This window comes from Aethalodelphis obliquidens, unplaced genomic scaffold (genome assembly GCF_003676395.1).
Source record: "Aethalodelphis obliquidens isolate GAN/ISIS:26980383/991018 unplaced genomic scaffold, ASM367639v1 scaffold66, whole genome shotgun sequence".
NCBI classification, from domain to species: domain Eukaryota; kingdom Metazoa; phylum Chordata; class Mammalia; order Artiodactyla; family Delphinidae; genus Aethalodelphis; species Aethalodelphis obliquidens.
In genome coordinates, this window is record NW_020838010.1 from 8,514,503 (window position 1) to 8,526,586 (window position 12,084).

The following is a 12,084-nucleotide window of genomic DNA, read 5'->3' on the forward strand; positions in this document are numbered from 1 at the left end:
CAGGTATGAGGAACTCTGTGCTCTGGGAAAAACTGGTAGAACAGGCTTTCAAATAGAAATTTGCAGAAGATTTTATGAGCCCAATTCTTGCATCTCCTCATATCTAGAAAAGCACTAAAATCATTGACAGTGACATCTGCTCCTTGTGACTAGCAGCCAACCTCTGCCAAAAGGTGTGCCTGACTGCACGTCCCCCCTTCACTAAAGTCATATGTAACACTGACCTTCCCCCACGCCTCTTTGGAGCAGTTTCTCCAAGCTATCCGAGATACTGTGTCCCAGGCTATCGTTCTCATTTTGCCCCAAATAAAACTTAACTCACAACTCTCACATTGTGCATATTTTTCAGTCGACAACTGTATACAGTTAGTTGCCGAGAATAGGAGGAACAAAGGGCAGAGGGTGGCTTGAGAAGAGTGGAAGAGTTTGGAGTATCTCCCATGCAGAATTTAATAGTTAAATAAACACATTGCTAGACAACAGTGAGAACGCTGATGAATTAAAAGAAGAAATCGACAGTGGTGAAACCAATCAGCAGAGAGAAATGATTCTTCAGTAGTGTTACCATCCAAGGAGTAGAAATACAGAAAATTGATGATGGGATCAACACAGGTTTGGAGGTTGGGAGTGAGAGCAGAAAAAACCCACTCTGTCTCACATCTTCCGCAAGTGAGGAAACAGCACCATCATTCGCCTCGTTGCTCTTTCCATCACCCCACCAGCTACATAAAACATACCTGGAAATCTTAATAGCTCCATCTTAAAAAATAAATACTAAATTTTACCTTTTATGACCTCCTCTACCAATGTTACTCTTCTCCTAGCCACTATCATTTCCAACATTTCACCAAAGGTGATTTCTCTTTTGCACTTCAAAAATCAATTATCCATTAAACATCCTAAGGCATTTTTAACATATAAACTTGATCATATAACATTCCTTGGCTCAAAACTATCCAGAAGTTTAAATCATACTTGGAAGAAAACGCAAACTCCTTCTTGTGTTCTACAAGGCACCATGATGACCTGCTAAGGACTTTATTATCTTTGAAGGATTTGAATGCCTAACATTTGTACAAAAATCACCTGGTTAATAGGGAGTTATTTTAACATATCTGAATAATTATCTTTATATTTTTATATCCTTTTGGATATTTGGCATTATTGAAACAGAGACTGGTGTCCTTTATTGAACTTGCCTTATGCATTTGCCTGACTCAATTAACTTTTATTCTTCTACTACCAAAAACCTAGCCGATGATTTCTAATTCTTTTTGGAGCTATAATACCCTTTTAAATGTATACATTTACCTTTGATAGTCTGATTTCTAGCATTCTCTCCTTCCCTAAGCAAATACGTTACATGTTATAGATATTTTATAGTTAAAATTAATTTGAAGCAGAGAATCTGACCAATGTCCCTAAATATCTGGAGTTACTGATGGGGTGTCAAACCGGGCTTGGCCAACACTATACTTGAATTAAGCTGTATGTAGAGGTCAGTTCCACAATGTTTTGAGGAAACTGAGATACACAGAAGTTAAATAACATATCCAAGGTCATATAGATTATAAGTCTTACTCCAAAGTCTATGCCTCTGCTATTATTACCTAAATGAGTGAAGAAAGCTAGTTTCCCACCTAAATGAGTGAAGAAAGCTAGTTTCCCACTAAGCAATATAATCATGCCATACCAAAGATTATACCCAGCACCAAAGACTTTAATGAATGGAAAACTGGACCTGAAACCCCATACCATCTGCAAGGATCTTAGTAAAGAATAATACACCACAATAGACATTAGACTTTTATCTTTGTGGGCCTGCCCATACTCAAATCTTCTTTGGCCTGATCATACTGCGAACTTTGGCCTTTCAAATCTCCATGAAATTTTGCCACACCTTCCCTATGTCAAAGGCAGGTTGATAGTCAACCAGTATGTAGTGGCATGGTATTAACGTATTGTTAGGGTCAGTGCACATTCTCATTGACCAGCTGAATGTTCTGACTTGTAAATGCCCACACAGTGTTAGGTGTTAAATATTCTTAATATCACCCTTGCCTAAATGCTACTGTAGAGATGAGAAAACTGAGGCTAAGGTAAGTCGTAATACATGACTTGCCCGAGGATGCCACAATATTGGAACAAAGATTTCAACCAATCTGCCTGACTACAAAACCCCATGCACTTAGTAGCTATTCTATTCCATTGCCTTCTATTTATGCTACTTCCCTATGAAACATCATATTCTTTTAAATTAATAAAATAAATTCCAAAGCAGTTACTATAAATTGTAAATAATAAAAACTAGGGCTGGTCATATGTCATGATTTATGGTTGTACAGCATCTTATTTAAGTTCAATGAGTGGGGTCAATTTCATTAATATGGTTTAGTGTTATATCCCAAATGACTTAAAGCATATACGGGAGAATGTCATGCAAAACAATGAGAAATGCAATGCAAACTTTATTAAGTGAAAATTTAAATTATGGACAAGAGAAAAAGTTATTGTTATTAAAGTCATGTCAAAAAACAATTAAAAGAGAATTGAAATATTTGCACCAAGCATCAATAATTTGGCAATGTTTACTATGAGACATTTACCAGTTTAAAAAATTAGCTTCGCAATTTGCAAATTACAAAAAAAAAAATAAAAAGAGACAACAAAATTTTCTATCAAGAAAGACTAGATTTGACGCCCTGAACCAAGATGGCAGAGTAGAAGGACTTGCTCTCCCTCCCTCTTGTGAGAACACCAGAATCACAACTAGCTGCTGGACAATCATCAACGAGAAGACACTGGAACTCACCAAAAAAGACACCCCACATTCAAGGACAAAAGAGAAGCCTCAATGAGACGGTAGGAGGGGCGCAATCACAGTAAAATCAAACCCCATAACTGCTGGGTGGGTGACTCACAGACTGGAGAACACTTATACCATGGAAGTCCACCCACTGGAGTGAAGGTTCTGAGCCCCACGTCAGGCTTCCCAACCTGGGGGGCTGGCAACGGGAGGAGGAATTCCTAGAGAATCAGACTTTGAAGCCTAGTGGGAATTGATTACAGGACTTCGACAGGACTGGGGGAAACAGAGACTCCACTCTTGGAGGGCACACACCAAGTAGTGTGCACGACCCAGGGGAAGGAGCAGTGACCTCAGGGGAGACTGAACCAGACCTCTCTGCTAGTGTTGGAGGGACTCCTGCAGAGGGGGGGGGAGGGGGGTCTGTGGCTTACCTGGGGGACAAGGACACTGACAGCAGAAGTTCTGGGAAGTACTCCTTGGCATGAGCCCTCCTAGAGTCTGTCATTAGCCCCACCAAAGAGCCCAAGTAGGCTCCAGTGTTGGGTTGCCTCAGGCCAAACAACCAACAGGGAGGGAACCCAGCCCCACCCATCAACAGTCAAGTGGATTAAAGTTTTACTGAGCTCTGCCCACTAGAGCAACAGTCAGCTCTACCCACCACTGAGTCCCTCCCATCAATCCTCTTAGATAGCCTCATCCACCAGAGGGCAGAGATCAGAAGAAAGAAGAACTAGAGTCATGCAGCCTGTGGAACAAATACCGCATTCAAAGAAAGACAGACAAGATAAAAAGGCAGAGGGCTATGTACCAGATGAAGGAAAAAGATAAAACCCCAGAAAAACAACTAAATGAAGTGGAGATAGGCAACCTTCCAGAAAAAGAATTCAGAATAATGATAGTGAAGATGATCAAGGACCTGGGAAAAACAATGGAGGCAAAGACGGAGAAGATGCAAGAAATGTTTAACAAAGACCTAGAAAATTAAAGAACAAACAAACAGATGAACAATACAATAACTGAAATGAAAAATATCCTAGAAGGAATCAATAGCAGAATAACTGAGGCAGAAGAACGGATAAGTGACCTGGAAGACAGAATGGTGGAATTCACTGCTGCGGAACAGAATAAAGAAAAAAGAATGAAAAGAAATGAAGACAGCATAAGAGACCTCTGGGACAACATTGAATGCAGCAACATTTTCATTATAGGGGTCCCAGAAGGAGAAGAGAGACAGAAAGGACACAAGAAAATTTTCTATTTATTTATTTTTTCTGCGGTACGTGGGCCTCTCACTGTTGTGGCCTCTCCCATTGCGGAGCACAGGCTCCAGATGCACAGGCTCAGTGGCCATGGCTCACGGGCTCAGCCGCTCCACAGCATGTGGGATCTTCCTGGACCAGGGCACGAACCCGTGTCCCCTGCATTGGTAGGCAGACTCTCAACCACTGCGCCACCAGGGAAGCCCCCAAGAAAATTTTTGAAGAGATTATAGTCGAAAACTTCCCTAACATGGGATAGGAAATAGCCACCCAAGTCCAGGAAGTGCAGCAAGTCCCACACAGGATAACCCAAGGAGAAACACACTGACATACATAGTAATCAAATTGGCAAAAATTAAAGACAAAGAAAGATTACTGAAAGCAGCAAGGGAAAAATGAAAAGTAACATACAAGGGAACTCCCATAAGGTTAACAGCTGATTTCTCAGCAGAAACTCCAAGCCAGAAGGGAGTGGCATGATGTACTTAAAGTGATGAAAGGGAAGAAACTACAACCAAGATTACTTTACCCAGCAAGTATCTCATTCAGATTCAATGGAGAAATCAAAAGCTTTACAGACAAGCAAAAGCTAAGAGAATTCAGCACCACGAAACCAGCTGTACAACAAATGCTAAAGGAACTTCTCTAAAAATCTCAAATGAAAAAATAAACAAATGCTAAAGGAACTTCTCTAAAAATCTCAAATAAACAATCTAACGTTACACCTAAAGGAACTAGAGAAAGAAGAACAAACAAAACCCAAAGTTTGCAGAAGGAAAAAAATCATAAAGATCAGAGCAGAAATAAGTGAAATAGAATAAAGAAAACCATAGCAAAGATCAATAAAACTAAAAGCTGGTTTCTTGAGAAGTTAAACAAAATTGATAAACCATTAGCCAGGCTCATCAAGAAAAAGAGGGAGAGGACTCAAATCAATAAAATTAAAAATAAAAAAGGAGAAGTTACAACAGACACCACAGAAATACAAAGGATCACGAGCGATTACTACAAGCAACGCTATGCCAATAAACTGGACAATGTGGAAGAAATGGACAAATTCTTAGAAAGGTATAACCTTCCAAGACTGAACCAGTAAGAAACAGAAAATATGAACAGACTAATTACAAGTAATGAAATTGAAACTGTGATTAAAAATCTTCCAACAAAATAAAGCCCAGGACCAGATGGCTTCACAGGTAAATTCTATCAAACATTTAGAGAAGAGCTAACACCCATTCTTCTCAAACTCTTTCAAAAAATTGTGGAGCAGGGAACACTCCCAAACCATTCTATGAGGCCACCATCACCCTGATACCAAAACCAGACAAAGACACTACAAAAAAAGAAAACTATAAACCAATATCACTGATGAATATAGATGCAAAAATACTCAACAAAATACAAGCAAACAGAATCTAACAACACATTAAAAGGATCATACACAATGATCAAGTGGGGTTTATCCCAGGAATGCAAGGATTCCTCAATATACGCAAATCAGTCACTGTGATAAACCATATTAACAAAGTGAAGGAGAAAAACCATATGATCACCACAATAGATGCAGAGAAAGCTTTTGACAAAATTCAACACCCATTTATGATAAAAACTCTCCAGAAAGTGGGCATAGAGGGAACCTACCTCAACATCATAAAGGCCATATACGACAAACCCACAGCAAACATCATTCTCGATGGTGAAAAACTGAAAGCATTTCCTCTAAGATCAGGAGCAAGACAAGGATGTCCACTCTCTCCACTATTATTCAACATAGTTTTGCAAGTTCTAGCCACAGCAATCAGAGAAGAAAAAGAAGTAAAGGGAGTACAAATTGGAAAAGAAGCAGTAAACCTGTCACTGTTTGCAGATTACATGATACTATACATAGAGAATCCTAAAGATGCCACCAGAAAACTACTAGAGCTAATCAATGAATTTGGTAACGTTGCAGGATACAAAATTAATGCACAGAAATCGCTTGCATTGCTATACACTAATGATGAAAAATCTGAAAGAGAAATTATGGAAACACTCCCATTTACCATTGCAAAAAAAAGAATAAAATACCTAGGAATATACCTACCTAGGGAGACAAAAGACCTGTAAGCAGAAAACCATAAGACACTGATGAAAGAAATTAAAGATGATACCAACAGATAGAGAGATATACCATGTTCTGGGAGTGGAAGAATCAACATTGTGAAAATGGCAATACTACCCAAAGCAATCTACAGATTCAATGCAATCCCTTTCAAATTACCAATGGCATTTTTTATGGAACTAGAACAAAAAATCTTAAAATTTGTATGGAGACACAGAAGACCCCGAACAGCCAAAGCAGTCTTGAGGGAAGAAAATGGAGCTGGATGAATCAGACTCCCTGACTTCAGACTATACTACAAAGCTACAGTAATCAAGACAATATGGTACTGGCACCAAAACGGAAACATAGATGAATGGAACAAGATAGAAAGCCCAGAGATAAACCCATGCATCTATGGTCAACTAATCTATGACAAAGGAGGCAAGGATATACAATGGAGAAAAACAGTCTCTTCAATAAGTGGTGCTGGAAAAACTGGACAGCTACCTGTAAAAGAATGAAATTAGAACACTCCCTAACACCATACACAAAAATAAACTCAAAATGGATTAGAGACCTAAATGTAAGATTGGACACTATAAAACTCTTAGAAGAAAACACAGGAAGAACACTCTTTGACATAAATCACAGCAAGATCTTTTTTGATCCACCTCCTAGAGTAATGGAAATAAAAACAAAAATAAACAAATGGAACCTAATGAAACTTAAAAGCTTTTGCACAGCAAAGGAAACCATAAACAAGATGAAAAGACAACCCTCAGAATGGGAGAAAATATTTGCAAATGAATCAATGGACAAAGGATTAATCTCCAAAATATAGAAACAGCTCATGCAGCTCAATATCAAAAAATCAACCAACCCAATCCAAAAATGGGAAGAAGACCTAAATAGACATTCCTCCAAAGAAGACATACAGATGGTCAAGAAGCAAATGAACAGCTGGTGAACATCACTAATTATTAGAGAAATGCAAATCAAAACTACAATGAGGTATCACCTCACACCAGTTAGAAAGGGCATCATCATAAAATCTACAAACAACAAATTCTAGAGAGGGTGTAGAGAAAAGGGAACCCTCTTGCACTATTGGTGGGAATGTAAATTGATACATCCACTATGGAGAACAATATGGAGGTTCCTAAAAAAAACTAAAAATAAAATTACAATATGATCCAGCAATCCCACTCCTGGGCATATACCCAGAGAAAACTATAATTCAAAAAGACACATGCACCCCAATATTCATTGCAGCACTATTTACAATAGCCAGGTCATGGAAGCAACCTAAATGCCTATCGACAGTCAAATGGATAAAGAAGATGTGGTACATATACACAATGGAATATTACTCAGCCATAAAAAGGAATGAAATTGGGTCATTTGTTGAGATGTGTAAGGATCTAGAGACTGTCATACAGAGTGAAGTAAGTCAGAAAGAGAAAAACAAATATTGTATATTAACACATGTATGTGGAACCTAGAAAAATGGTACAGATGAAGTGGTTTGCAGGGCAGAAATTGAGACACAGATGTAGAGAACATACGTATGGACACCAAGCGGGGAATGCTGCAGGGTGTTTGGGGTGGTGCTGTGATGAATTGGGCGATTGGGATTGACATGTATACACTGATGTGTATAAAATCGATGACTAATAAGAACCTGCCGTATAAAAAAATAAATAAAATAACATTCAAAAAACAAAAGACTAGATTTAGGAAAACGTATTTTAAGAATTTTCATAATAATAATAACAGCTCCCATTTACTGAGCAACTATTATGTTCCAGTTATTGTGATAAATGATGCATCTTCTTTAATCCTCACATTAATCTCACAGTTTGATTTATTACCCCAAGTTTTGAAGAGATAGAGTGAGAGATGAATAATATAAGCATGTTAAGTATCTTTTTTTTAACAGAATCTGAATTTTCAAAGATTATCAAAATTGAATGGGAATATGAGGTCATTTAATCCAACCTTTCATCAACTGTAGTTGTTAAAAGTTTCTTATTGCCCTATGCCTTTAATTCATGAGGTCTACTCCTATACCATAGAACCACCTACCACCACACAAAAATAGGCTGCAAATACCCTCTTGTTGCTTAACTACCTCTATGCTGGACTGTTAGCTCTGATGCACCTCGTACACTGCTTCCTGCCCCATTCTTGATTATCCTGACATGATTACCTTGCAATTCACTGACCTCCATTTGCCCTTCAGACCAGGTGCTTCAAAAGCTTTAGTCCTTTGTCTCCATACTTGACCATGTTTTAAACTCTCTCTGGGGTCAGCACTGTGTTGTTGGATCCTGCCTGACTTCCAGGATATTATATCTCATGTCAGGCACTTCAGTAGCACCTCCATTTGAAAGTCTTGTTTCTGGCTAAAATGTCTGCCTTTTGATTTTAGCCAGTTATAAAATTGTTTTTAACAATACAATGTAACTTTTCTACCAACTCCCACCTTTATTCTGTTCTACATCCAAAGCAAAGTGATGCAAGAGAAACTCGAGCATTAAAGACTAGGAAGACCAACTTGTCCTGGTTTTCTCACACTGTCCTGGTTTTGAAACTGGAAGTTCCCCTTCTCATGAACCTCCTCAGTCCTGGGAAAACTGGGATGGTTGGTCATCCTGTATTTTAAACTCCAGTGTTCCTGTGCTATACAATAGCTTTCAAAAACCACCATTTGATGAGCACAGTCTAAGTAAATCTCTCTCACATACACATAATTCCTCGAATGTAGAAAGAGTGCTAAAGTCATGACTGTACTTAGAGTTGTAAATTTCACAATCTAGGCGTTACATGCCTTCCCTACTCTCCAGATAAGTGGAATAGGCTGAAAAAAATCAAGAGGCTTCACTGGATATTTATGCAATTTATTATGAATACCCAGGGATGGACCCTGTCTAGAAATTTGGTTTAAGAGTGAAAGGATTCAAACTTGTGACACTGATTTAATGCACAATCCTTCCTAGTTTTTTGCTTGTTTGTTTTTATCCATAAACCTAATAGGAAACCTAGGCTGGGGTTCTCATATCAAAATTACCTATGCCAGTATTCCAAATTTCATGGTTTAATTGGTTACTCAGGATACTGAGGCGTGGGTTGGGGAATGTCATGAAGATATGAAGAATATTTCAAAACTATTTAACGCTTGTAGGATAGAGACAATTGAGGGTTAGCCCAAGGATGTGTTTTCTTTGGACCGTAAGGTGTATTCAAAAAAACAACAAACAAAAAACTGAATTAGTTGCCCATCTTTGAAAGCCAAGAAGAGATGTTCAGAATAATGTGAACACAGGAGATGTTGCATGAACACGTACAGCACAGTTTAAAGATGCTCAATAAAAGAAAGCTAGATTCCTGACTTTTCTTGAAAAATCAGATCTGATCACGCCGGGTTTGCATTACTATAGACAGTGGTTTGAAAACATTGTATTGGATCAGAATCCCCTGAAGGGCTTGTTAGACTACTGACTGCTGCTCCCCACCTCTGCTCCCAGGCACCAGATGCAGATTCAGTCAGTGGATCTGGGGGCAGGGATTGACGTTTTGCATTTCTAACAAGTTTTCTTCTGATGCTCCTAGACGAAGTCCAAGAACCGCACTTTGAGAACTCTGAGAACAACTGACTGGATTACAGTCACAGCTGCTGCCCCGTTCACCCCCTCATGTTTGATGGGGTCTGTAGTCTCAAGTTCACCAGAGTCTGTATCTGGCTCGCCTCCCTCATTTGTGTTAGCAGCCCAACCTCTGTAACTATGTGAGGTTTCGACTATTTGATTACCCAGATTTTCACTTCACTTGTTAGAGCGTGGATATTTTTCTTATAAGCCCAAACTCAGACACTTAAAAGGGATAGTGTGACCATAAGGATGGAGGGGAATGAGAAAAGGAAGCAAGTAGGTTGGACCTATAGCCAAATTTCTGGTAGTTTTCCTTTTCTATTTCATTCCTTCATTAGCTGGAGGCTTGGGTGGGATAAGATGCTATGGACCAGTGGCTCAACAAGCCTGGCTGGACAATGAGAATCACCTGGGCAGCTGTTAAAACCACCATCCCGGACTTCCCTGGTGGCACAGTGGTTGAGAATCCACCTGCCAATGCAGGGGACGTGGGTTCGACCCCTGATCCAGGAAGATCCCACATGCCGCGGAGCAACTAAGCCCATGCGCCGCAACTACTGAGCCTGCGCTCTAGAGCCTGCGAGCCACAACTACTGAGCCCACACACTACAACTACTGAAGCCCGCACGCCTAGAGCCCGTGCTCCGCAACAAGAGAAGCCCCCGCTCGCTGCAACTGGAGAAAGCCCACGCACAGCAACGAAGACCCAACGCAGCCAAAACAAAAAAACAAAAAAACCCCCCCACCATCCCAAAGCAGCTAAATCAGGATCTTAGTAGTAAAACCCAGGTAAGCTCCTTGAATCATTTTACTATGTATAATATGAAAACCACTACCATAAACCTGTGAACTCCAGGTAAATAACTATTCTCACTGGAGGAAACAACTTTTATCTCGGTCTTTCTGCTCTGGGCTTTTCAAAGTAGTGTTTCCAAATATAAGTCACAAAGCTCTATCCAGACAAAGAATGCTCTGAACACAGGAGATGCTCCACAGACACGCATAGTATAAAGGTGCTCAATAAATGTTTGTGAAGAGAATTGAATGCTAGAGAGCAATCGCCAGTGTTCTGGAGTTATGTAATCACTCTGAATTGTAAAACAGTTGCAGTTACTTAAAAGAGATAGGTACGCCAGTAGGAAGCTGAACTTACAAGCTTGCCTAATGCTTTGAAAATCAAGACATGTCACCAATTAGCTTATATTACATTTACGCTTTTGCCACTTGGAAAAGGTCCATTACAGCCTTAGGCTTTGTCTACACGCTGCCAAGCATCTGAATAAACAGTGCTAGGTTCAGTTAATCGTTTGGGTAATAGTAAGCCCTTCCATTTTGATAGTACTTCTAGGTCTTTAAAGCATTACCAAATTACAGTCTCATTTGATTCTCACAGCAATTGGGGATCATTTAAAATAGCTTAGTGGTGAAACTTGGGCTATAGAGTCAAACAGATTTGGGCTCAAATCCCCATTCCTACATTTACTAGTTACAAAACATGGCTTTTGGCAAGCTACTTAACCTCTCTGAGCCTTAATGTGTTTGACTTAACATGATAATAATAATAGTAACCATCTCATCAGACTGCTGTGATGATTAAGTGATTATGAAGGTCAAGTACTAAGCATAAAGCACAGAACATAGTAAATGCTCATAACTGTTAGCTGCCATTATTGTAATTATTATTACTAATATTAATTTTGATATTGTATTAGTCAGGGTTCTCCAGAGAAACAGAGCCAATAGGAGATAGATAAATAGATAGATAGATAGATAGATCTACATATCGATATATATGAGATTTATTATAGGAATTGGCTCACGTGGTCATGGAGGCCAGGAAGTCCCACCAGCTGCCATCTGCAAACAAAAGAAAGCTGAAAGTATAATTCAGTCTGAGTCCAAAGAGTCTGCAAACCAGAAACTCCAGTGTCCGAGGGCAGGAGAAATGGAAGTCCTAGCTCAAGAGTGAGAATTCACCCTTCAGTTGCCTTTTTCTTCTATTTGGGTCCTCAACAGAATGGATGATGCCCACCCACATTAGGGAGGGCAGATCTCTTTACTCAGTCCGATTCAAATGCTAATCTCTTCCAGAAACACCCTCACAGACACACTGAGAAACGTTTTAACAGGTATCTTGGCATCCCTTAGCCCAGTTGAGTTGACACATAAAATTAACCATCACAGATATTATCCATCTCAAAGTACAATCTTCACGTGCTTAACTGTGTCTTTCATTTTACCATGTAGGCAAACCACGGTAAGATGGGAGGAGAGCGGGCGATT